Source organism: Rattus norvegicus, chromosome 11, assembly GCF_036323735.1.
Source record: "Rattus norvegicus strain BN/NHsdMcwi chromosome 11, GRCr8, whole genome shotgun sequence".
Classification (NCBI taxonomy): domain Eukaryota; kingdom Metazoa; phylum Chordata; class Mammalia; order Rodentia; family Muridae; genus Rattus; species Rattus norvegicus.
In genome coordinates this window covers 46,786,524-46,814,007 of record NC_086029.1, presented here as the reverse complement: position 1 = coordinate 46,814,007, position 27,484 = coordinate 46,786,524, and the positions used below count along the sequence as shown (strand labels likewise).

Genomic DNA, 27,484 nt, shown 5'->3' with positions numbered 1-27,484 from the left:
ACTACACATAAACAGTGCAAAGGTTACATCTCGGAGCCTCCACTTGGTGGTCAACAATAGGACCCAGGGATCCAGTCTGAGGCTGGGAACAACCAGGGCATCTTGCTGTCATAGGTGCTGCCTGCACACCATCTGTTCAAACACTGTCAAACAGAGATATCCTGTGTTGAAAAAGGACCAAGCATGATTAAACTGCAAGTCTTACCTGCTGGGGCAGGCAGCGCCATTATTTGAGCGTTCCCACTAAGTAAATAAACTTTCTCCTCTCGCTCCCGTGGTCTTCTGAACTGTGCGCATGGCAAGTGGAGGCAGGTGCGCTATTCTGTCCTCCTTCGCACTTTTTCACGCCCCAGTAGAGGCGTGTGTGGTTTGGCTCCGTTAAAAAATTCTCCACCCTTCTCCATAAGCTTAGAAACAAAAGCGCTCCCTTTACACATCTCTCATCAGCCTTTCATCCGGGACCTTCCTGTACTGAGAATTGACAGAGTACTGGGGATTTCAACCAGAGGCCCCGTTGCAGGCTGGCTCCCGAAATGCACCAGACCTCCTAGCTTCCCTTTAGTTCACTATGGCAGGCAGGTGGCGGGAACCTTTTGGCTTCTCGCCAAGCAAGAAGCCTCCTTCTCTTGGGTGGTATTAGCAACAACTGGGAACTGAAGAGGGGCAGAAGAGAGATCACATATGGCGACTGACATTTGGGAGTTGAGCTGAGTTGAGTAGAGTTGAGTCCGTGTGAGCGGCTGACCTGTGAGGATGTCTGTGGACACACCTAGACTGTACTCACTAAATCAGAGATGGACAAGCCCACCCCAGCACTTGTGGAACTAACATGTCCCCCTATGCTACCAAATGCTGGCTGGGGTGAAATCACTCCTGATTAAGAGCCTTGTATTTGGAGACAAGTCATGACAGACATTATGATGTCTGTCCAAGTTCACAGGCTTCATTCTAGAGCACAGAGGCTGCCACCATCGGGGAGAGAGATGGCTGATGGGTTAAACGTTGGGTGGATGTAGATGTGGCAAAAAGGCAGAGGGGAAGCTGGTTGGACCCCTTCACCATGTTCACCAATCAAAGTGCATCTGATTTTCAAAACATCCTTTGAAGGAGCTTTCCCTAGGATTGTGTGGACGAGGGATCAGACACAAGTGTCCGGGCTCCATACTGTGGAAGCTTCGTGTTACACAGGTTTCAGGGTTTGTAGGCATGGGCAGTCACGCTTGTGGTCTGAGAACAAGACATGGAGGTCTGGCTTCAAAACGGAAGTCAGTGGTGATGTGGCAGATCCCAGCACCCAGGTGGCAGAGCCAGCAACATCCCTACGAGTTTAAGGCCAGGGCTACATAGAGAGATCAGGCTAGCCAGGGCTACATAGAGCATTCAGGCTAGCCAGGGCTACATAGAGAGATCAGTCTAGCCAGGGTTACATAGAGAGATCAGGCTAGCCAGGGCTACATAGAGCATTCAGGCTAGCTAGGGCTACATAGAGCATTCAGGCTAGCCAGGGCTACATAAAGATTCAGGCTAGCCAGGGCTACATAGAGCATTCAGGCTAGCCAGAGCTACATAAAGTTTCAGGCTAGCCAGGGCTACCTAGAGAGTTCAGGCTAGCCAGGATTACATAGAACATCCCAGGATAGCTAGGGGCACATAATCAGACCCTTTCTATAAATAAATAAATAATAAAAGATATGGACTGCAGTAGGGTAAACTGTATCTAATTAACTATCAGCCGTCCAGTGCACATGGATCCTGTATGGTCATAGGATGATTTCCCAGGGCAGACACAGACCAGAGAAGGAAGGTCCACCCCCACCCCCAGAATGTTCACAGGTGGGCTAGGGAGCAGGACACAAACCCAAGCAAGTTCTGCAGGAGGTGAGGGAGAGGAGGGCCGTGAGGAGTCCCCGGAGTTGAGTGGAGACGAGGCTGACAGGAGAGCAGAAGTGACAGAAGTCATCCAGAGGTTAGCAAAGCCAAGGTGAAGCACAGAGCTAGGACCTCTGCCCTCTTTGAAAAGAATGCCCTAGTTATAGACAGAGCAGAGCGTCCGACTTGGGGAGAATGGCAGTGACAGTGAGGTATAAAGCCAGGCCCCACAGGTCAAGGCAGGAACCATAGCCCGGCTTCCGGTTTCCATTTTCAGCACAGCATCAAGGGTTTATGAATCCCAGCCCCAAGAGATCCAGGTCATGAGCTCAGTTTCCAGCAGCGGCTGTCCCCAGGCCGGACCAGGTCCCTACCCTACTCACAGCACTCACAAGTTCCCTGTTATGGTCTCTGTGTTTTAACAGCAGTAAACAAACCACCCCACCACAAAGACCGTGTGTCAAGGGAGGACCTGCACAGTTCTGGGGCTTATGGGTATCACACTTCATTTATCCCAGGTAAACTTGAGAAGTGCACACTGCACAGAAGGTGGGGGCGGGGTCAAGCAATTAACAAGCAGAGGTGATTGATGGAGATAACCAGTTGGGAATAACAGGTCAGAGGCCTGCTGTTCCCCGAGCACAAGCATTTCTGCTGGATTCATCTGGAGGGACGTGGACTCCATGTGAGTGGAGGGATGGGGCGCAGAAGTGGATGGAGCCGATCATAGGACTCTGGGGACACAGAGTTGGGGTCTGCAGCCTGGAGTACTGGGAGGCAAACTAGAAACAGCCCTTGTCCAGATGTCACGTGGGGAAAGTGTTTGGATGGTGCCTCCTCTGTTCTCTGTATAGGCTTCAGGAGTCATGCCAGTGCCTTCTCTGGCCCTTGGGAACGCTTGAGCCATCACAGGGGCAGCCCCCAAGGTATGGCCTCTGCTGGAGGTGCAATCTAAAACCAGCTCAGCACCGTCCCCAGGGACTGGCCATGTCCTTCACAACCGTGTGAACAGCTTCCTGTCTGGGGAGAGTCCATGTTTGCCCAGAGCATGGCGTCTTGGTGGTGATTACTGTGGAAGACTGTATTAATTAATCACATCTCTGTTGTTGTGAGAGAGAGAGAGAGAGAGAGAGAAAACCCACCACAACCGAAGCAGCTTACAGAAGGAATGATTTATTCCTACTTTCATTTCCAGAGAATTAGAGTCTGGAGAGCAGGAAGAGCATGCAGGGGCAGGAAGCTGAGGGTCACAGCTTGAACTGCAAGCATGGAGCGTGGGGGCGGGGGGGCTGCCACCTGGAAATGTCAGGAAGCATTTTATCTCAAATGCCACCCCCAGTGACAAACCTCTTACAGCAAGACCATGTCCCTTAAACGCCCCGTGCAGTGCCACCAACCGAGGACCAAGTATTTAATGCCTGAAACTATGGTGGGCATTTCTCATTCAAACCACGATAGACGCCATCCGGGAGCAAATGCGCTTTCTTGTCAAGGTCATGTCCTCTGAAGCACAGTTTTAGGCCATGTGTAGATGCTGTCCCACAGACAGGAATATGAAGATGGTTGCACACACTCCAAGTAGGAAGAAATCGGAGATGGAGGTGCAGGTGACCAAGGAGCTGTGAAAGTCAGCTCCAGGATGCCGTGGGACTTTTGTCCCTGAAGACTCAGCCAGTTTCCCAGAGGACTGCCTGTGCTGCTTTAGGAGTGAGGGCAGGAGAGGAGGGGTTCCCCTGCGCTTGCTGATAGGGGATCAGGAAGTGTCTGCAGTGGCGAGGGGTAGTGGAAGAGAAGAGGGGGAGGGGATAAGGCTGTTTTCCACCTTTTGGTCCCACTGCTCAGGGACCACTGTCAGAGGCAGAGGGTAGAGTGCCCGGATATCTGGTACGGCCATGTTTCTGCCTAGTCTAGGTTGGCCTGGGAGTAAGGGGAGGCAAAGAGAAAACAGGCCAGCTATAGGCTCACCAGCAGGGTAGCCAGGAAGGATGAGGGGCAGGAGGTATTGGAGGGGCACGTGTGACATTGTCTCTTCACTGTAGGGTCTCCATCCCATAGAGACTGATGTCATTGTTTATGGCTGCTGCTTGTTGCAACAAGCCACCAAGTTATGTAGGGACTGACACCCGAGCTCAAGAATCATCATAGGGTAGGAGGTCTTTCCCCATCAGCAAAGCAAGTGCTTGACACTTCATGCTCTTCCCCTAAGTCAGCATAGCCAGGGTGTGGTTGCCCTGGGACTCCAGACTCCAGCACTGCCTGAAGTCTTTGTGTTTCCCACAAGTCACTGCCTGTCCCTTCGGTAATTTATGTCACACACACACACACACACACACACACACACACACACACACACACACACCATCGGTGAACACAGTGTTTCTGCAGATTTCATTTCACCCTTCAAGGTCACTGTTGGGCAGGCAGTGTGTCTCAGTCACCTGCAGGGGGCACCGCTCCCCACCAGTGTAGCATGGTGAGGGTGGTCCCGACTGGAGTCCTGTCAGGACAGAGGAGGAAGGTCTAGTGCATGGCCAAGTAACCCAACTGGGGCAGAAATGTTGCCAAGGTCTAAGAGGTGCAACAAATCTCTTCCTTCCCCTCCTCTTCCCTCCATCCTCCTTTCCTTTCCCCTCCTTCTTCCTCTTCCCTCCTTCCCCCTTTCCCCTCCTTCCTCATTCCTTTCCCTCCCCTCTCCTCCCCAACCCTTCTCCTCCCCTTCCCTGCTAGACCCTGAACCCACCACAGGGAGCTCCCAGGTGAGTTCTTTTATAACAACCTCTTTGTTGTCCTGAAGGGAACATTAAGAGTAGTGACACAGGCCCCATATGTGCACAAGACACAGCACATGCTTGGAAAGGTGGTGCATGTTTAGGTGGACAGTGCATGGCGTGTGATATAAACACAAAGGGTGTGGAAGTGGGGCTTTTGTGACACGTTAGAATATATGCCTACTTAGTATGCCTGGCCCTTTATACCAAGAGAGAAAATGAGATAAGAAAAAGGCTCTGGGTTGAGTCCTCAGCTACAGAGCCGACTCGGGTGCTCAGAGCCAAGAGAACCGAACAAATCAGGGCCCAGGCTTCCCAGAAAACAGCACAAAAGCACACCTTGCATTCACAGGGAGCTTATCTCCAAGCTCAGACATGCAAGCCTCCACCCGTATGAGCACCCTGTGGTCGAAGAGAAAACCTCTGGGGAGGGCTGCTGCTCTGGCTCAGCCTCGGTGAGAGCCCCAGGGTCAGCCGGCCAACCAAAGTCCACTCTCCAGGGCTGGGCACACGGTTTGGAGGATCACACTGTTTGCTGTGCAAGCATGGAGACCTGAGTTCAAATTCCCAGGGCCCAGGTCTGACACTGGCTGTCACCTCTGTTGTGCGGGGGTGAAGGCAGAGGGTCACTGTGGCTTGCCGGCCACTGAGCTAGCTCCACCAGGTTCAGTGAGAGACCAGTCTCAGTGGAATAAGGTGGACAGTGATAGAGCAGGGCACCCAAAGTCCCCCTATAACTCTGTGCATGCATTCTAGTGTTTCTGTACAGCACATACACATGTGCACATAGTCATACACATGCACACACTCAAATATTCACACATACACTCACTCACACATATACACACATACACTCACAGAATCACACTCTCACACACACTCATACACATACATACACACACTTATACTCTTATACATATCACATACACTCACACATGCATACTCACATATATACACGTGCATACACACTCACACAAGCATACATACACTCACCCACACATACACACACACTCATGCATAGACACATTTGCTCATAAACACGTATCCACACACACTCACACATTCACATACACCATATACTACACACTCATATATGCACATCACAGACATATAACACAATGCATATACATACATTCACACATGGATATACACATAGATACATGCATATACATACTCATACAGACACAGAGATGCATTCACACACTTATACACACATCGTACTCACTCACACACTCATATACACACATGCATGCACACATGAACACCCTCACACATGTACATGAACACATGCATACACACATTCACACACATATACATATACATGCATACGTGCATATGCATACACTTCACTCATACACAAACATATACATATACGCACAGATGCATTCACTCACACACACATACATGCATGTGCGTGCACACACGCGCGCGCACACACACACACATACACACACACACACTTTAAAAATTAAAAGTAAAACTGCCTTTCCTGAAAAGGAAGGGTCTAATGGGGTCGGGAGGCATGAGGGGAAAACAAGTCCGGCCTATGGGAGAAAAAAGAAAAACCAACTATCCTATGTCCTCTTTCTGAAGCCAGACGTGTACAGGGGACATGAAGTCAGGAGGGAGGACAGAGAAGGCTAGTGGTGAACGTAACGACGTGCAATTCTACAGGCATGACAACGCTATACAGAGCCCGTTGTGTTAATAGACTCACTAGAAACTTTTTAGTCTCAAAATCTTCCTCTAGGGGGCAGTACCACCTCTGTTGAGAACCACTGACCCATAGAACCTTAACCTGTGTGCCCCTCTGAGGGAGGGAGAGGAGAGATGAGCAGGGAGCATAAATCACACGTGTGAGTCCAGCTCCGTGAAACATAGACTCGCTCGTTCTAGTTGCCCAGTGAGCAAATAAACTACTGTATGGGACACAAGTATTACTTGCCTTTCACCTGAAGCTGGGTCTTAGCTGTCAGTCCTGTGTTTCCTCAGGCAGCCCTATGACAACACAAACCCTTGGGAACAAGCTGCATGAATACAAGTGTGTTAGCCAGCTTGCTGTGACGACACCGAAATGTCTGAGTACCGGTGGCTTACCGAGTGAGAAAAGGTTGTTTAGTTCATAGCTCCCACGAAATCCTGACTGGTCTTGAACTTTGTAGGCAGGAGTTAATCCCCCTGCCTCTGCCTCCCATGTATAGACGTGCACCACCATACTCAGTTTTAATCAGTGTTGGGGACCGAACTCAGGGTTTCATACATGATAAGCAGGTGTGTTATCCACAAAGTGTGTTCTAGCCCCAAGATCTTTAAACTAGTCTTGCCCAAAGAGGGGAAAGGTTGGTGGCACCCTGGATCTAAGGAACAGCCTGTGAGTCCTACGCGTCTGCCATTGCACCTCAGCCCTTCTCACTTAGTTTCCGGGGGTCCGTTCAACTTCCAGGCACAGGATGGTGCAGAGGTGTCCTGCTGAGATGTAGGACAGTGAGTCTGACAATGAGGACATCTGGGAAGGCCTGTGGGCCTGGTGTGTGGGGATGTTGTTTCCAGGGGTAAGTCCTGGTTTGCTCTTGACTCCTCTGGGATGATGGAAATGGCAGAGGCACCCCTGCTGAGGTTGAGACAGGGAGAGGAGAGTCTTAGCTAAAGGAGTGTCCTTATTTGCACAGGACTTACCTGAACCTGCTTTCACTAAAACTTCCCAAGGCTTAATATCCTTGGGGGTGGGCCCACGGTCTGTCATCCCTTACTAATGTTCTCTCCAGGTAACAGTAGGGAAGAAACGGGGCTGGCAGCTTGGTTACCATATCCCTGGGAGCAAGAAGCTGGCTGGAGTGGTGTGTTCAAAAATGGGAGATTCTGTCCTTGGAGACCTCGGACTCCCCAGGGGTGGGGAACTTGGGAGAGGGTCTTTGCAAGGAGTGAATTAACACTTTGGAATTACACTTTGGGGTGGGAAGGGTTGGGGCGGGAAAGGAAGCTAATCAATGGTCATCCCCTGACTGGGTAATCTGTTAACCAGTGCACAGGACACACAATTTCAACCTCAGTTTACCTGCAGGACGGAGCTCCTCACTGACTTACTTAGGAATCCTGTGAGGTACCTGGTGAGCATGTGTGGGCCTCTCTGAGGGAGCCTGCCTCTGCAGGCCTCGGGCAACTATTGGGTGGTGAAGGGAGGTGCCCCTGCTGCAAGATGCTGAAGCCAGCTTCGGCCAGCTGTTGACTCTGCTGACTTGATTCAAACTACTTGCTGGGTCACGATTTAAAAAGTCCTATAAACTTACAATTAAGCTATATTACCTAAAGTGTAATGACCATTCCACACTGATTGCTTCCTAATTATCTTTGTGCCTTTTACTCCCTGATAGTTTTAGTGTATTTAATCCCTGTTATTATGGTTTGAATGTGAAATATCTCTCCAGTCATGGGTGTGTCTGTGTGTGTGCTATGTACGTGAGTCTGTGTTTGTGTGTGTGTGTCTGTAGGTATGTCTGTGTCTGTCTCTGTATGTCTGGATATGTGTCTGTGTGTATGTTCTCTATATATCTGTGTGTGAATATACCTCTGTATGTATGTGTCTGTAGGTATGTCTGTGTATGTGTGTGTCTGTTTTTGTGTCTCTGTGTGTGTTTGTATGTCTGTGGGTGTGTCTATGAGCGCGCGCGCGCGTGTGTGTGTGTGTGTGTGTGTATGTGTGTGTATGTTTATGACTCTCTGGGTGTGTTATGTGTATGCACACTTGGTCTATGGTGTACACTATGTGTATCTGTGTCTCTGTGTGTCTATGTATGTATGGCTGTCTCTGTGTATATGTCTCTCTCTATATATATACATATATACATATATGTGTGTGTGTCTATGTATGTGTATATTACATGTGCCTTTGTGTGCATGTCTGTCTGTGTGTGTCTCTGTGTATATGTCTATGTATGTCTCCGTATGTACACTTGATCTCCAGTTAGTGGTGTGGTTTTGGGAGCCTTTGTGTGCATGTCTGTCTGTGTGTGTCTCTGTGTATATGTCTATGTATGTCTCCGTGTGTACACTTGATCTCCAGTTAGTGGTGTGGTTTTGGGAGGCTGTAGACTGTTGAGCTGAGGCCTGCCTAGTGAAGTGGGCCCCCAGGGGCAGGGAGGCCTTTAAGGCTTACAATGCAGCCCCACTTCTGTTCCAGTTTCTGTCTCCTGACCCGCAGGATGTGAGGAGGAGCTACACTGAAGACAGAGCTGCCCCACAGCTGTGCCTTCCTCAGGCCACCATGTTGGACAGGAACTCCTGACGTGGAGTCAACATGAGCCTATTCTCCTGAAGTTGCTTCTGTAAAGGTGACAACTGGATGTCAGAGTAAGGTAGTGCATCCCGCATAATGATGAGGCCTTTGGCACCTCCACCCAGTTCCACGTTCAGTGATAGGTTGGTGGCTTGAAATCTGATACAGTGGGAAGATTTATAGGCAGAAATTGTGATGCTGGGTTGATTTGGAAGAACATTCATGGACTCACATTATTTTATTTACTCAAAGTGATTTTACTGCTTATGTACACAACAGAATTTATGCCACTAGAGCCAAGGCAGTAGGTGCCTCCTATTTCCAACCGAGTAGGAGACCTGCCATGTCTTATAACAGCCAACTAGTGAATCCTGCTCTCAGAATCAGGTGGAATTTAGCATCCTCCTTCTTTCTGTTGCTCTCAAGGTGCTTTTGGACATCGACCGCTTTCTTAATCAAATGGTAGAGATCCTCAGGGGGATCGGGGAAAGGCTTTTGGACAGAAGGATTCTCAAGATTTTATTGCCAGTCACAAAACAGACCTGTGCCCACCATGGGAGTCCCTCAGGGTCACATCTATCTGAGAGGGAGACAGGACTTTCTTGGCCAGTTTGTCAGTCGTTCCTTCATGCCCTCAGCCATCAACGTAGGGCGGCACTGAGGAGAACCTGCCCTTCCCAGGAGCATGCCTTCCACCACTGATGGCAGAGGTCTGGCAGCAAAGAGGCAGATTCGCATGTTTAAATACTGAGTGGCATCCAGGGATCTGCCTTCTGCTGTGGCTCCTGAGAGACCTGCTCTCCTGTCTTCCTTAAAGGACAGCCTGTTTACTCGGCCCTCCCCGAGCAGGCACTGAAGAAACAGGTGTTTGTGCAGGCAGGCCTTGAAGGTATCTTTAAGGTAAACAGTGTTGATAAATCTTGTCTCTTTGCCTCATTAGCCGGTGATTCTTATTGATCTGGGTCTTCCCACAGCGCAGTAGGCTGGCTGTATCAGATGACAGCAGGCAGCTACTGTACTGAATCAGACTCCGTGGCAAGGAACAAACCCTAACAAGGCTTCCACATCACCTCCTGCCTACCTGGCCTTGCTCCTTCCCACCTGGAATACAGGTAACAATCTTGGTGGTAAAATCAATTCTTTTGTTGGCCTTTCCCAGAAAGGTGAAGACTGCCTAGGGTCTGGCACTGTCCTTTTCGGTTTTCAGGAATATGTCTGGCAGATGAGGGGAGAGAGACCCATGAGAGTTGACTGTGCAAGGGCCTGAGATGTCTCTTGGTACTGAGGGTGCACCACCAGGGGTTGCTGATGTCCACTGGGAGTCAGCAAGTGTCTTGTTTTCTCTGTGTGAATGTTGATCTCATGGGAAGCTATAAGCCAGTGGGGCCCCCTGAGGTTGCCTTCCTAACTGCTAGAGTCCAGGTCAGTGGGTGTGGTTTCTATCTTGAAGTTAATTTGAATCCAGATTTCAGCAGGGGTGTGTGATGGGACCTAGTTATCCCCACTCTGACCCACAGGGGCAAGTCCTGAAGGTGCGACTCACTGCCTCCTGGACACTTTCAGACTTCCAAATCAGGGACAAGGGTGTGAAGGGGACAGGGACATGCAGATGAGCTTCCTCACCAGGAAGGGGGTCTCCTTCCCACCGTGTGGCACCGTCCTGTGGTACCACCCCAACAGATACTGCTGATGTTGTCCTTACTGGACACAGACAGACCAGGCTTTCAGGATGCAAAGAGCATTTGGAAGAAAATAGGATATGGGAATTAAAATGGCTTTATTTTTTTTTTAAGGCAGGGTCTCACTATGTAGCTCTGGCTGGCTGGGAATCTGCTATGTAGACCAATGAAGACCAGGCCACCTGCCTGCCTCTGCCTCCCAAGTGCTGGGATTAAAGGCATGAAGGTATGTGGCATCATCAGACCTTGACGGGTACAGCCGAGCTGAAGGGAGGCCACAGGGGATGTAGGTGACCATAGGCAAATGTGACTGCTGTTCTTATATGAGGAGTAAAGCTTGCACTCAGACCAGAGAAGCAGGAGAGTTGCTGTGAGAACCCAGGAGCCCCGAGCACTGCTGGCAAGCAGAATAGAGCAGTGACTTCTGAGAGTCTTCAGAAGGACCCAGCAGGCAGGAAGAGGTGTCCTGTGTAGAAAGATATTGAAGTGAAATTCAGTTGTTTTTTGTTTTTTGCTTGTTTGTTTGTTTTTTTTTTTTCATTCTCTCCTTGAGCCGGAGCAGGAGGATAGCAAAGAGCAACTTGTCGGATAGTTGCTCACCCTTGAAGCTGCCTATCCTGGGCATCCCCACACTCTCCTGCCTCAGCCACGCCATTGATCAGAAAGCTTTGTCCATAAAAGACACACAGTCTGCTGGATTGCTCTGACTACTAGGTTGCCCACCACAAGGCCACCAGGACTCAAGTGGGGTTTGCATCATCCCTCCCTTAGCCCAGCCTCCCCAGAGTCTAACCTTGTGCAGGGGTCACACTGGCTAAGATTCTGTCATTTCATCTACCCGCTCACTGTAAGAGAGCCAATATGGGGGCATGGGTACCCCAGGCTGTGCGATCTCGGCTAGGGGTCGGAGGATGCTCCAGCAATCTTTTCACTACTACGTGGCTGACAGCTCACACAGGGTTCAGCTGTCTTTTTTTTTTTTTTTTTTTTTTTTTGGAGCTGGGGACCGAACCCAGGGCCTTGCGCTTCCTAGGTAAGCGCTCTACCACTGAGCTAAATCCCCAGCCCCTCAGCTGTCTTTTTGAACACTGCAGAGGACTGAGGATTGGAGGCTCCAGAGCAGGTCTTGTTGCTCTGGGACCAAATTTAAATTTGAACAGAATGGAATGGAATGTCCTATCTCTAGAGACTTCCATTCTTGGAGATTTAAAGTCCCTTCCTAACTGATGGCCTGCTGTAGGCAAAGTGAAGAATGTCGAAGGTCGGATTAGCAATGAGAAACTTCACAATACATACCAAGGTGCCTTGAACCGCATAGCAAGGAGGGAAGGCCAGCAGAAACTGAGGACCACATTTCACTTTGGGTACAGGTAATTTCTGAGCCCCGCCCCCGCCCCATGCCCCACCCCCACACCCCAGCCTAGCTTTCACTCTCCTGCCACCTTTCAGTGACTGCTTTCCCCATCTGTTCTCCATTCTGCCTCCCTCCCCCGCCCCCAGTGGAGCCTTTTCTCGAAACCTGTTTCTTTCTGCTACTGACCCATTGCCATGGCTACTCTGTGGTGCAACATGCTTCCTCTTTGAGTTCTTGGCCCTTCAGAATAAAAGACAAAAATCTGCGCCTGTTGTGAAAATCTCCCCCTTCTTCGGTGTGTTCACTCAGATAGCTGTTGATCACTCCTAATCTCTGCTTCTCCTTTCTGAGATTTATAGCTTGGTTACATGCCCGCCCCTTCTTCAAGCTTGCTAAAGGCTGAAGTCTTCATCCATCACTCTGCCTGGTATCCATCTCACACAGTGTGATGAGTCCTCGAGGGCCCAGGGCAACTGCCCATCCTCCTCCCTTTTGCCTAGTGCATTCCTTTTTCCTTCTTTCTTCTCTTCCTCCTCACCTTTGTTCTCCTCCTCCTCAATTTTCTTCTTCCTCTTCTTCCTCTTCTTTCTCTTTCTCCTCCTCCTCCTTTTCTTCTTCTTCTTCTTCTTTTTTTTTTTGGTTCTTTTTTTCGGAGCTGGGGACCGAACCCAGGGCCTTGCGCTTCCTAGGTAAGCGCTCTACCACTGAGCTAAATCCCCAGCCCCCTCTTCTTCTTCTTCTTCTCGAGACTTTCTACATAGAGTCTTTCTACATAGCTCTGGCTAGCCTGGAACTCACAGAGATCGGCCGGCTTCTCCTTCTTGAGTGCTGGGATTTAAGGTGTGTGCCACCATGACCAGCCTCCTTTCATTTTTCTAATCAAAATTTTACACCTCCCCAGAGGACAGCAGTGTCAGGCACCTGCCTGGCCACCTAACAGGGGCGGGGGTCCTTGTCATCTCAACCGCATCAGGCACCTGTCTTGGTCACCTCACCCGGGCCTCCATGTCTTCTCAGCTGTTTGCTGACAGCGTCCTAATGCACATACTTCCTTCCCAGAGTGTGTTGGGAGGAACAATAGTCCTAAGGAATGATCTACCATATGAAGCACCGTTCAGTAAAGAAATTATTTTCTTAACACACTGTCCCTAAACCCAGACAGGTATAGAGCTCTTCACACGGGCAACCATGCCATGGGGACACTTCATTCTGTGTGTCAACTTGGTTGTGCCATGGTCCAGATATGAGGCCAAATGCTATCCTGGATGTTTCTGTGAGAAGGCCTTCGGTTAATGTATTGCTTGGTATTGCTGTAATGAAACACCATGACCGAAAAACCTGTTGGGGAAGAAAGGGTTTATTTGGTTTACATTTCCACATTCTGTTCATCACTGAAGGGAAGTTAGGACAGGAACTCAAGCAGGACAGAAACCTGGAGGCGGGAGCCAATGCAGAGGCCATGGAGGGGAGGCTGCTTACTGGCTTGCTTCCCCTGGCTTACTCAGCCTGCTTCTTATAGAACCCAGGACCACCAGCCTAGGGATGGCCCCGCCCACTCAATCACTCATTAAGATAATGCTCCGAAGCTGGATTTTATTGTCATTTTCTCAGTCGAAGTTCCCTCCTTGCAGATGAGTCTAGCCTGTGGTGAGTTGACATTAAAAACTAGCCAGCATGGTTCAGGTGACACAGTAGACAGCAGAGGGGATTATGCCCATGATGTAGGTGACCTCATTTTGTTAGCTGGGGACCTAAATAGAGAGGTGAAAAGCCCCACCCCCAAGGAGGTGAATGGCCTTGAACTTGAACCCCACTATTGACTCTCTGAGACACTCTAGTATATTTGCATGTGTAAGCTAGCCTGTGCACCTGAGCTAGCCTGTACACCTGTGTACTGTTTGTGGAGGTCAATATCAAGTGTCCCCCTCAGTCGATATCAGCCTTACTTTGTGAGGGAGGGTCTCTCACTGAGCTAACTTGGCTGCCCGGCGAGCTCTGGGAATTTGTCTACCTGCACACACCCTGCACACACCCACACGGGGTGACAGGCATGCATAGCCCTGTTCACATTTTTCTTCCTGTTTTCTTCCCGCTTGTATGGCGCGTCACCCGCTGAGCATTCTCCAGCTCCTCAGTTGACAGTATTTCTAAACTCATTTAAAGATCAAAGCAGATGTAAGGCACATGTGCAAGGCCTTTCAGGAAATGGGGAGCAAAGCTGAGACCCAGTTGGCCTGTGTGGCTGCAGACTGTTTCCCAGTCAGTCTTGCCTTTCCCTGGTGCCAGGGCAGAGTCTCTTATACCAAAGCAACTTGTGTACATTATATTGCAAAGCTCAGGTAGAAGGTAGACCAAGTAGTATGGAGTAGCAGCTCCTATGGTCAGCCGTAAGCCACATGTGGACTAACGTGAGCCTTGTCTTCTGCTGGACAAGACCTTTCTAGACCCAGGCTTCAGTGGAGGTGAACACACCATGGAGGTGACCTGGGCAGTGAGCAGGTAAGCAGGGACAATTCCTGTCACCGTCCCTGGTAATAAAGTTATTTACAAGTTGTACTTTCCAGTCTCTCTGTCCTTCCCTCACAGCCTTGCTGTGTCTTCGCCCCGTCACCTAAGGAGACGCTTCTTGTGTGTTTCTTCTCACCAGAGTGGAGCTGCCTTTCCGGCAACTTCTGATCTCATCTTTCTCCAGCCCTTCCACCACATGTATTTCTTCCCCCGAACCTCTTCACCTCCTTGATTTTCCTCTGGATAATTTCCCGTTTCTTAGTACCACTCTCAATCTGAGCTTTCTTCTGAATTTGGACACCAAGTGTCACTAGTGGTGACCGGCAACAATGAGGCCTAAGAAAACAGGTCATTCGAGCTGTGGAGACGTCAGAGAAAGACTCTCAGACTTTGATTGGCCTTTTGTTAAGAGAACAGTGACTTTGTGAGCCGGCCTGAGTGAGACACTGGCCCCTTTTAAAGAGGACTGAGTCAGAATGGCATGTTCTGAAAGGGCAGCGTTGATAGCTGAAACTAGGTGTGCCTCAGGCTGGGACTGGGGGAAGCCTGAGCATCTTGGGCACCAGCAGAGTGACCAGCAGCCTTGGGAGGAGAGGGCCCAGTGGAAAGCCAGGCAGATCTGATTGGTGGGGAAGGTGAACTAGGGAAGTTGCCCAGAGGTGCACACAACCTGCCAGGCAGAAGCAGGAGCCAGGGGCACCTGGGCAAGAAGGCCCTAGAAGATGTTCAAGAGGAGCTCCAGACAGGCACCCGGATACAGTTCTGGACCTGGAGGAGGACACGTCTACACTGTGAGTGCCGTCTCTGATGTCGTTCTGATATTTGTGTTTCTCTCCATCACGGACAGGCCGAATTGTAGGTGAGGCCGTGGGATGGAGAAAGAGGTAAGAGGAAAGATACAGAAGGAGGAAAGGAAGGGAAACACACATCTTGGTGAAGCAGGTCGAGCTGATGACTAATTCACTGACTTGATTTAGTAAGTGGTTGTGGGTACCTAGAACTTACAGCCATTAGTGTATCCGTCCGAGCTCAATGCCAGAAAAATAGACTTCGCTTGTCAAGGTGCTGTCAAGGATGGATAGCTCTGGTCACTGAAGACATGGAGGTAGATGATTACTTGGGGCTTTGACTTGCATGGGTGTTGCTGGCCAGATTGGGTCCCAAGGGAATTAGAAAACCTGACGTGACTGAGAGACCCAGGGCTCTCACTGTACACTCCTCTGAGGAGTCATTTCTCTGGAAAGGGGGTGGGGAACTTATCTGTACTCCACCAGCCTAGCAGCTTCTCTCTCCAGGGAGGAATTAAAACCAGGTATAAACCCAGAGGCTTACCATCGATGGCTAATGGTGCAATGTACTCGATCCATAAACCAATGTGACTTACGTTTGAGAATGTCTACACTGATGAGTGTCACCTAGGTTCCCTGTAAGCATGGCCTTCAACCCCAGGGCTTTCCTTAACAAATATGACCCCAGCAGCCAGATGCTGACTGGCTTGTTCTCTTTTCCTGGAAGTGCTCTGGAATTGAGTAGGACCATGACCAAGAATAAGGGTTCTGGAGGCCACGCCATCTGGGCTCCAGTCCTAGTGCTGAGTTCTTTAACCTCCCTTGCCTCTCCATCCCCTCACCTGTAAAATGGACATGTTAGTCCTTACCTCACAGAGCCGGTGTAGAGATGATGTTAGTGTAGACAGGTTACGTGAGGTAGTGACTGGCATTCAGCAAAGGACACATTCATGTTCTCTGTATGACTGGGGTAAGTTAGGGTTGAGAGACACAAAAGAGCAGACCAGGGTCCTGCAGCCACTCATATAGATGCTGCAACCTGAAGCACCACCATTATTCTCTGGAGTCATTGCAGAAGTAGAAATACAGCTCCCCGGGGATAAAATTGCTTAAGAAGATAAGCCAGAGACGTCACACTATTTTCTTCTTGTTTTGCTCTAAATCTGACTTTCTTTAAGCTTTCTCTACCAGAAACTACAGGTCATGGGAGAAGGGTGCAAAAGAGGGAAGTGGGATATTGGGAACTGGTTCACCGTTTTAAAGGATTTCACTGCCTGTCCTTAGGAGATTTATGGGAGGGGGGGCGTTAGGGGTTGGGGGGGTGGGGGAGGAGTGGGAGGGGGGGACCTGCATAGAGAAACTTTATTTCAAAAAAGAAAGAAAGAAAGAAAGAAAGAAAGAAAGAAAGAAAGAAAGAAAGAAAGGGAAAGGGAAAGGGAAGAAAGAGAAAAGAAAAGAAAAGAAACATTTTTTTAAAACTGCAAGTGTGTTAATCCCAACACTCAGGAGGCAGAGTCTCTATGAGTTCCAGGATAGCCTGGTCTGCCCAGCAAGCTTTGGAACAGCCAGGGCTACACAAAGAGAAACCCTGTCTTGAAAAAATTAACAAAAATTAATTAATTAAAACCGTTTAAATACTTGTTATAAGCTTGTGAAATACAATTTGTGGTGGTTTGAATGAGAACCGTGTGGGGGACACTTGATCTGAGTTGGTAGGGTTGGGGGGCTCGGTTGTTGGGAGATAGAGCCTTGCTGAGGGAAGGAAGTCACCGAGGCGCTTCCAGTGTTTATAGCCCTCCCACCCCTGCTCACCCCACTTTGTGCCTATGGTTGTGAATGCTCAGCTTCCTGCTGCCCTGCCTGTCTCTTCCTACCATGACAGATGCTTACACCTCTGGAGTCAGGAGCCCAAATACTTTCCCATCGGTAAGCCGGCTGCCTTTGGTTGTGACGTTTTATAACAGCAACAGGAAAGTAACTTACTTTGGCTTTCTGTAGTACGACCTTGCTAAGTTCATGTAATTCTAGCAGTATAGTCGCACATGTATAGTGTTTTCCTTGAACAAATGCAGAATTGAAGATAAGTTAACAAAACAAGAGTTCTAGTTTTGACAGTGCCAGCGATATCCTTTCTTCTAAAGGTTTAATTTGGCGATGGCTTCAATGGAGTAAATTATAGAGAAGGAAAAGCTCGTGAAACAAGCCATCCATCTCAATTGCAAGTTCGAAAAGCCGTAGACTTAGGCATCGATGTGCCGTGTAGAGGCTGTGTAGATGCTGTGTAGATGCCATGTAGATGTTCCTGGAGCCACACTTACACGAGTCACCAAATATAACTTAAATATAATTATAATCCCCATCCCTGTGTGTACACCTTCCAAACCGTGCACCTGGATCTTCCACTTCTCGGTTCCCGCAGTGTAACTCACACAGATGTAGCAGACAGCGTCTTGATGGTCTCTGTCATTTGGTACGTGACATCCTCCCTTGGGCATGGAACAGGGAGGGAACGAGGTTAGACACACTGATCAATTTGGGGGCCACCTGCGGTTCAGCAGAAATGAGTCTAGCGATGTTCATGCATCCATTTCTCAGCTCATCCAAGGACTGAGTTATGCAGTTAGGATCTGCCTTAAACTGGTTTTACAGTGATGAAACTGAGGCTTAAATTAGTAATTTGCGGGGCCACCTTTACTTTTAGTAGTAAAGTCAAGATTTAAGTCAGAATCCCAAATACCAGAACCCACAATTTTGATCACAGTTTTTCAAAACACTTGGGTGTTTGTTTGTTTTAGATGAGTCTAGAGTGGGAGAGGTGACTCAGTGGTTAAGAGCACTGACTGCTCTTCAGAGGACCCGGGTTTGATTCCCAGCCACCACATGGTGGCTCACAACTATATGTAACTAACTCTAATTCCAGGGCATCCAATGACCTCTGACCTTCACGGGCACATAAGTGGTATATAGACATATGTTCAGACAAAACACTCATACATGTAAAATAAGATTTAAAAAAAGCAACCAAGCAAACCAATGAACACAATATCCAAATCTAATTTCCTTTACTCTCTGGATATAGGGAGAGAGGAATGCAGCTGAGCTTGAGCCTCAGAAGAAAGAACGCTGGTAGCCATTTATTACTATGTAGAAGGCTGACGAAGGTGACGAATCTCTTGGCTGATGTGGCTAAGTATGATGGATGCTAAGAAAATCAAATCCCCCTCTTTGGTCTTAGCTTCCCCAAGAGCTCCCAAGGGCAGTGCAGCTTAATGGTTAGAGAAGGAGTATTCTACGTGGTGGGTTACCCACGGTGAAATGCCCAGTGGCCACACTACCCTGAAACACGTGCCTGCATTCTGGCACTCAAGAAGTGGAGTTCACGGGTTTAAGGCCAGCCTGGGCTATATAACGAGTTCAAGGACAGCCTGGGCTATATAACGAGTTAAAGGACAACCTGGACCACATAGTGAGACTCTTTCGAAACAAACAAAACAGAGGGAGGAGACAGAGGGGCCTAATACACTCTGAGGTGCTCTGGAGGCAGCCAAAGCTAGCTGGTCTCATTTTAGGGAGAGTGTAAACCAGGCTGCCATGTGTTTCCCAGGGAAACCCATCGCTGTGTCTTTTATCATTTCAATTCCCGATATATTGACCTTTATCCCTCATACCTTAGACACGTAGGGGTGAGGAACGTTCTTTATAATCCCTGGTGACAGTCCAAGAAAATGTCACTCCCAGTACGAATGCTCTCCTGGAATCTCCAGTCTGGAGGACGGAATCAGGCAGGGCCTGTCTCCATCAATCAGGGCACCTGGAGCTAATGTTTCGTTCTTCGGTTCCAAAGGCCGTCGCCTTCCAAGAACCTCCATCTCCTCTGTCTGTGGGTGGGTCTGAAGTTCACTCCCGCACAAATGGCTCCCTCTTCAGCCTCCTGGAAACCTTCCATCCAGGTCTGATCCTGCATCCTAGGGTGTCACCCCAAGGGTGAGAGTCAGAAGGAAGAAGAGGAGGGGAGGCTCAGCCTCCACACCCCATGAACATCTTTGACCATGTTTTGGGCAAAGAGAATGGTATAGAATTGACTGATGGGGACCTTGGTGCCGTCACACAGGCTCCGTGTTATAAGACATGGGGGGTGGTGGGTGGTTTATGTGTTAAAACATGTTAATCGGGCTGGGGATTTAGCTCAGTGGTAGAGCGCTTACCTAGGAAGCGCAAGGCCCTGGGTTCGGTCCCCAGCTCCAAAAAAAAAAAAAAAAAAAAAAAAAAAAACATGTTAATCACGGCACCCTCCTTACTTCTAGCCACATGTAAAGCTGCTTCTACAACATACTGTAGGCATAGGGGGAGGGACCTCATCTGTATAGTCCTCTGCTCACTGAATGCCCCTCCCCTATTGGAATCATTTCTAAACTGTGCAGACAATATTGCTGCACTAAAATAACCAAACAACCCTTAAAGAATGTGTGGCTTTCCACAGAGGGATATTGGTGTGGGATAGAAAGAAATAAAAGGCGGATGTCTCCCTTAGAAGCTTTTGCCTTATCTATCTATCTATCTATCTATCTATCTATATATCTATCTATCTGCTTCTATCCTTCCCATTTTATTTTATATTACAGGAAGCCTACAGGAAAGAATGAGATGGGAACATCCATGTGCTGGGTGTCCAGATTTCATGACTGTGTTAACTGTAGAGCTGGAGAAATGGCTCAGTCAGTAAAGTACGTGCCCTGGAAGTATGAGGGTCTGAGCCCCCTCCCCAGTACCTCGGTAAAACCCAGACCTCGAAGCCCCAGCCCGTAATCCCAGTTCTGGAGAGACAGAGGAGGTCCCGGGGCTCACTGGTCGGCTAGTCCAAGGCAGAGAGACCCCTGTCTTAGTGAGAGACGCTGCCTCAGAAACTCAGGTAGGAAATGATGAAGAAACCTAATGTTGACCTGGCTTCTACATGCATGTAAGCATGTGGGCACGCATTTGAAGATACAAAGTATCCTAGACTTTGAAGATACAACGTATCCAGTGCTCACCCGGGGATGCGTATAGCCCAGGAATCATCAAAAAACAGCAAGAAAGCTTGTTCCTTCCAGACACATGTCACATTTGCTGTCTTCTCTAGTGATTGTTGTCCGGTTTCTGCCTGTTCACTGGAGGTTGGGTCTCCTCTCGCCTTTTTTTTTTATTAATATACATTAATTGTACAGTAGAATTGTTTTCATGATGTCATTTTTATATGTGTGTGTAACACCCTGTCTTGGGCCCTTCCCCACTTGGTCTTTTTCCTTTCTCCCAACAGCCATCCCATCTGACAGGTGAATCCTGAGTGTAATTAAACTCAAGCTAATTGTTTCTCCGCTCAGTGCTCACATTCCTAGAGCTTTGACTTTAGTATTGGCACAGTGGCTACAAGAGATTCCTCCCTTCTGACGAAGCTCACCCATCACTCTGAGGGCCCTGATTTATGCTCCTGAACCCCAAACCCTCCGCAAAGTCCACTGGGCGTGTCACCCAGTCTTGAGAGTTGATTTGGAGGGAGAGTGATTTGGAGGGAGAGTAGATCGAACAGGCAACCACACAAAGGTCCTGGAGGCTTGACTGTGTATATGACCTAGGAAAGGGTTTTGCACTCGGTGACCTACTGGCGCCCACATCAGGAAGGGATCTAGTTGAGGCCACATACATCATTCAGAAGCATTGTATAAATCACCACAGGGAAGGATTGTTGGAGGAACAAAAACCAAGCATCCCCAGGGGCCCAACACACAACCGGCTCATTATAAAAGCCTGATTCCCTGAAAAGTCCCAGGAAAGTGTCTGTGAAAGTGGGGGCTGTGGGGGATGATTTGTTACGCTGGGTTTGCATTTGTGGCTGATATTTGCCTAAGCCTTACAAACCCAAACTGGACATTCACCGTTAAAAATACCTCCTTTTCTGGGCTGGTGAGATGGCTCACTGGGTAAAGGGGCTTGCTGCCAAGCAATGGCTGCACGGTAGAGGGAGAGAACTGACTCACACCCCGTCATCCTCGGACTTCCACAGCTGTGGTGTGACACGTGTGTGTGCACCTGTGCACCAAATGAAGTGTAAAATTTAACAAAAAACCCCCCTAATCTCATTTTCTCTCTCTTTGAAAGATTTACTTCAGTTTTAATTGGTGTCTGTGTGGCTGTGTGAGGGTATGTGTACATGTGTATGGTGCCCTCTGTCAAGATGAAGTCGCCAGGTCCTCTGGAGCTGGAATTACAGGCAGTTGTGGGCTACTGGCCATGGGTGCAGGGACCTAATGCCCATCTACTCCAAGATCAGTTCTTGGTCTTAACAGCCTAGTGAGGCCACCTCTCCAGCCTCTCTTTCTCTTAAAAAAAAAAAGGGTGTGTGTGTATGTGTGTGTGTGTGTGTGTGTGTGTGTGCATGCAAGTATGTGTGTATGTGCATATATGTGTGTGCATGTGTGCATGTGTGTGTACATGTGTGTGCATGTGCATGTGTGTCGGTGTGTGCATGCCAGCATGCTTACCTGTGCGTGTTTATATAGAAGGCAGGGGTCAATTTTCATGATCTTCCTCTGTCACTCTCTGATTTGTTAAGACGGGGTCCCTCCCCGAACCTGCAGTTTGCCATCCCATCCCACATGCCCCGACCCCCTCAGCAGCATGAGGTTACAGGCACACAGCACCACGACTGTATCTTTGTTGGGTTCTGGGGGTCAGAGCTCAGGTCCTCCCATGGAGCGAGTATCTCACCCGCAGCCCCTCTCCAGGGCAGACAGCAGGTCTTTTCTCTTCATCTGTTAAGGCGCACCCCTTCCAAGTGCTCGCTTTGTGCCTAGGTGCTTTACACACCTTAGCGCAGTCTTTCTAACACTCCCGCCATAAGCACCCTTCCACACCTGACGGCAAACCAACAGTTGCGTTACTAGTGTGTGCTCCACCTAGTGCTAGGCCCGTGCTCCAGGTAAGTGAGTGCTGGCCTTCAGATCCACAGAACTCACATAAATCCTGGATGGGCGCAGTGACCTGCTTGCCACCCCAGCTCTCAGAAGCCAAAGCAAGCTGGCCACCAGCCCGCCTGCACTGGAGGTCCAGGGTCAGGGGACCCTGTCGCAAAAATTAAAATGGACAGTAATGGAGGAAGACACTCAACATCAACTCTGACCTCCATAGACATGCTCACACATGTGCATGTCCACCTGCGTGCACAATCACACACCACACTCACTCACAACACACAGACACCGCATATCACATACCACACTCACTGACATGCACAGTCACAGATACACAGACACCCACTCACCCACATACACACACACACACACACACAGAGTCACAACACATACACCACAGACACACTTACAACACACAAATGCCACACACCATGCTCACTGACATGTACACTCACAGACACACACTTACTCATATACATACACACTCACACACCACATACACACACACAACACGTACACCACAGACACACAACACATGGACACCACACACCACGCCAACCGACATGCACACTCACAGACACACACTTACTCATGTATACATACACACCACACACTCATAACATGTACACTATAGACACACACCCACACTTACAATACAGACACCACACACTACACTCACTGACATGCACACTCATAGACACACTTACTCATGTGTACATACACACCACACACTCATAACATGTACACTGTAGACACACACCCATACTTACAATACAGACACCACACACTACACTCACTGACATGCACACTCATAGACACACTCATGTGTACATACATATACTCACACACCACACACCACACCTCATACACACAACATGTATACCACAGACAGACACCCACATTCACAACATACCTACACCATGCACCATACTCACTGACATGCACACTCACAAACACTCATACACACACACACACACACACACACACACACACAGAGTCACACTTCCCTTTGGAGAGAGCCAGTTGAAAGACAGCTCCAGCCTCCTTCAGTGGACCCAGGCTGTCACTCGAGATCTGAAGCCTCTAAACACTGGAACAGGCTTTCTGCTGCTTCTGACTCTATGGAGTCACCAGAGGCATTAGATTCTCCCACTGGTTGCTCCATTCAAAATCCCGAAAGTTAGGCCTTAATTTGTGGATTTTCCGTGGCTTAGGTATAGCTGGCCGCTCTCGGGAGCTTTTATCTTTGCGCACAAGTCAAGCGCAGAGCACGGAGATTACACCCAGCCTGGGGAAACACGCATCTTTCTTGACACAAACCAGATTTCTGTGGTGGGAAACTTGTTATGTGGCTGACTCTGTACCTCTGCTATGCTCTGTGCATCCAGAGACTCAACCAACGTCAGAAATATTCAAACCAGAATTGCATCTGCCCCGAGCACACACTGTTTTACCTTGTCATCATCTACAATCAGCACGACAGCAAAACATGGGGCCCCCGAGCTCTGTTAGGTGTGGTAAGTGGTCTGGGGATGATGTAGGGTATATGGAGGACGTGTGGAAGAAGGTGTGAACTGTCATTTTGTAGTATGGAGACCTGAGCCTTTGAGGATTTGGGTGTTTGCAGGGGGGTCCTGGAGCATCCCCCCCACCTAAGAGTCAGCAGCAGGAAACTGTGGGGAAAACTGGAGTGCTCCCCCATCTTTAGTGCTCAGAGAGATGTGCTCCCAAGCTACCTCATCTTTGGCAAACCTGGCTGAACTGAGACAGAGTCAGCTGGGGCCAGAGAGGCCAGGAGAACGAGCTGTTAGATCACCAGTTGGACATTCGTGTCCCTTAAGGGTTTGGGGGGGATCAGGGTAGAACCTGTACTTGTCTCCTGATAATGTAATTCAGATATGGCATAATGGCACCTGGGAGAGGGGGGCGAGGGGAGGATTAATTATTCCTTTAGTTGCTCTGGAGCAGGCTTGCATGTGGAGGCCTCACCCAGCAAATTGCTGCACTCCTTCTGGCTGAGCCCTGTCCAAGAAGCTCTGTATGTCACCACGTCTCCACCATCCCTGCTCCTAGGCCTCCTCCCAAAGCCACAGAACCTTCGAGCAGGCCAACATTTCCCTCGTAATCATTTCCTACATAAAATCAACAAAGGGGAGAATGCCTCTTTAAGCACATGTCGGGATGATTAGTCTCTCCCTGACAGGGAATTATCAAGGACAGCCCCAGGGCTCCTCAGCCTGGAGAGATTGTAAGTCTCTGATTAATGGGGTAAGACAGATTGTTGATATTCCCGGAATTCAATATTCTAACCTCAGGCCCGTGTTTATAGCATACCGACTCGCAGCTTTGAAAAAAGAAAGGCCTGTTTTGTGTGCTTGGGTATTAGGAGGTGGTGCCAGAGTTAGGAGACCAGCCGACACACTGGTGGGGTAGCCTAAACCAGAGCGTACATTCTACACAACGATTTAGGATGTAAAGCCTCAACGATACGTGGAGATATTCTGGCCACAGTATTCTCCCTGTAGAACCCGCCGCTGGGCCGAGATGGAGTCCCTCGGGGGCCCTCTGTGATTCACTTTGCAAAGCACTGTGGGGCTTTGCCCCTAACAACCAGAGAGAATATAACCTGTCCACCCCGGATGGCCACAGTTCATTTCTTTCTTTATTTCCTATACACGCATGTATATTTTCCCCCCTAAATGAGCAACTAAAACACAAGGCTCTTTATGAAACGCGACTCCCCTGAAGAATGATAACGTTTCGTTCCGCATTCTTTGGCGGTACCCAAGTCCGCGGTTAGACAGAGGCGACCACCTTCATTTCCACCATTTTGTTACGGCTTCAAAACCACGCTGCATTTTAACCTTCCCCGTTCTACAGAAAAGCTACATGGAGAATAGAAACAAATAACTCACCCCAAATTGTCCACGAATCCGGGGTTATTAGGATTCCCAGGCCAGTGGGCTCGCCACAAAACTCCACTTCTTGACAAATAGCCCGTGCGGAGACAAGCCAAGTCTCCGTGCCAAATGCTCCCCGTCTGCTGCCCAGGTGGAAAGAAGCCGGGTGTAATTTGTTCATGGGAGAGAGCGCAGCCTGGGTAGAGGGTCAGGGATATTTTAGAGATAAGGGCAAAAGTATTCTTCGAGGCTGTGAGTCATCACTTACAATAAACCCGACAGAACATTCCTAAATCCAAAGTGACACACTGGCTGGAAGCTCTCGGAGATGAAGAGTGGGTGGGGCTGTTCATGGGGCAGGGGAGGAGAGGGTCCTCTTCTTTAGCAGGAAGAGGTCTGTAGCTAAAGAACATGCTGGAAACAGAATTCTGGAATGAGTGTTCAATCCTGGTTTTGCTCTTCCTGTACTGCTGTTGAAAACTCCTTGACTTGGGATCCCACCTAGTGACTCAGATGGCTTTGGGCTGGGACCTGAAGTGGGTTCTCCCAACTTTGGGTTCTGGTGAATGCCTTCTTCTCCCAGAGCTTCCTCTCCTCCAATAGCCCACCCTGTTTCCTTGGAAATTCTGGTTCCCTATAGGAAAACGGACATGGTAGGTCATCTGGAAAAACCATCCCTGGGACTACACATGGTCTGGGAGACGCCATTGCTCAGGATTGACCATGAAAGCAAAAGTTCTTCACCTCACTGTCACCCACCAAGGAACCTGAAAGTGTAGCTGTTCCTTTGAATCCCTGACTCCAGGGACTGTCAAAGACACTGGCCCAGCTTCCTTCCTGGTCACCATGATGAAATATCCTGACAAAAGCAACATCTGAGAAAAGGTTTATTTGGCTGTGGTTCCGGTTCCAGTCTGTCCTTTCAGGGGATTCAATGCAGGCTTCAGCAGCTAGTCACATGACAGTCAAGAGCAGAAAGAGAACAAATACATACATGCATACTTGTGCCCAGTCCCCTCTCTCCACCTACACATTCAAGGACCCTCTACCTAGGAATGGTGCCACCCACTGTAGGCAGTGTCTTTTGTTGTAAGACCCCATAGTGGCCTTACCTCAGGAGTGCAGATTGACAAAGTGACCGCTGCAATAGCATGAGGTTTTTTAATCCGCATACATGGGGTTGTTCATCCATGCAGGGAGAGGCAACCTGGAACCCAAAAAGCACACAACTTTTATTCATTATAGAGGGAAGACTTCAGCAACAGGGTTAGCTGGCCCATTCTCATTGGTGGTACACAGGACAAAGGATCTGGTCAGGTATTGGCTGGCCTGCTGTAGGGGCTGTTCTTGGCTCAGTTGATCACTTTCCTCATCCAGCCCTACACTTGGCCTTGGTGAATCACTGGGAAAGGGCTAAGTTGGCATGTCCCTTAGAGGGGGGTGAACTGGGTGGTCAGGCAGGGTCAGGATGACATCTTGCAGTTGTTCTTGCAATTTACCACAGGGAGGGGTAGGGTCTTTCTGACAACAGTTGTTTTTCTTTGTTTTGTCTTAATCAGCTTAGTCAGAATCTTGATCACCAAAACTTTATCATATCACTGGGCATCCTGACGTCAGATGTATCTCTCTGAAAGGTCACAAGTTTGTCACAGGCATCCTGACCACCAGATGTATTTCTCAAAACCTTGTTTTTGCAACTTTGTTTCTCATATCTATGAAACTTTGAAACTTTATTTCTTCACTTTCTCTACCAGCTAAGAGAATCAAGATATGCCATCACAGACAGACCCCCCCAGTCTAACCTAATCTAGATAATTCCTCGTTGAGACTCTCTTCCAAAGGGATTCTAGATTGTGTTGGGTTAGCAATTAAATCTAACCAGGATTTCAAGGCCTTTGAATAAAATGTAGTATTTACACAGAACCTACACATACCCTCCTATATATGTAAATTACCTCTCGATTACTTATAATACAAAGTAAACATCATGTCAATGTAAATTTCTTAGGAAATAAACAAGAGAAAATCTATTCATGTTCAGTAGACATGATTTTCTTTTTATTTATTTATTTATTTTTATGATTTTCTTTTAAATACTTTTCATCTGTGGTTGATTGAATCAAGTACAGACACCATAGCTACAAAGGACCAACATGTTGTAGCCAGAACGTAAGGTCCAAGGAAGATGGAGCTGCACCGTAGAGGGAGTCACATGGCTTGCATCAGATGGCATGCAGAAACACACATGAAAGTCATGACAGCATTCCAAAGCTTTCTCTGCACATGCCCATGGGACATGGCCACCCATTCCAGAGTGAGGACCAGTAGCCCTTAGTTTCATCAACCAAGGACACCAGCCGGCCAACTCAACTTTGGAAGGGAGCATCCAACATTACAC

The 27,484-nt window shown here is 48.8% G+C and overlaps 1 protein-coding gene across 1 annotated transcript in view; it reads left to right on the top strand.

The window, feature by feature from the left end:
- Positions 1 to 14,958: 14,958 nt before the first annotated feature.
- Cldn14 (claudin 14) overlaps positions 14,959 to 27,484 on the top strand; it is a 97,110-nt gene continuing 84,584 nt past the window's right edge. The window contains exon 1 of the mRNA XM_039088410.2: positions 14,959 to 15,242. The gene's annotated coding sequence lies outside the window, so the exon portion shown is untranslated. The remainder of the gene's footprint in view (positions 15,243 to 27,484) is intronic.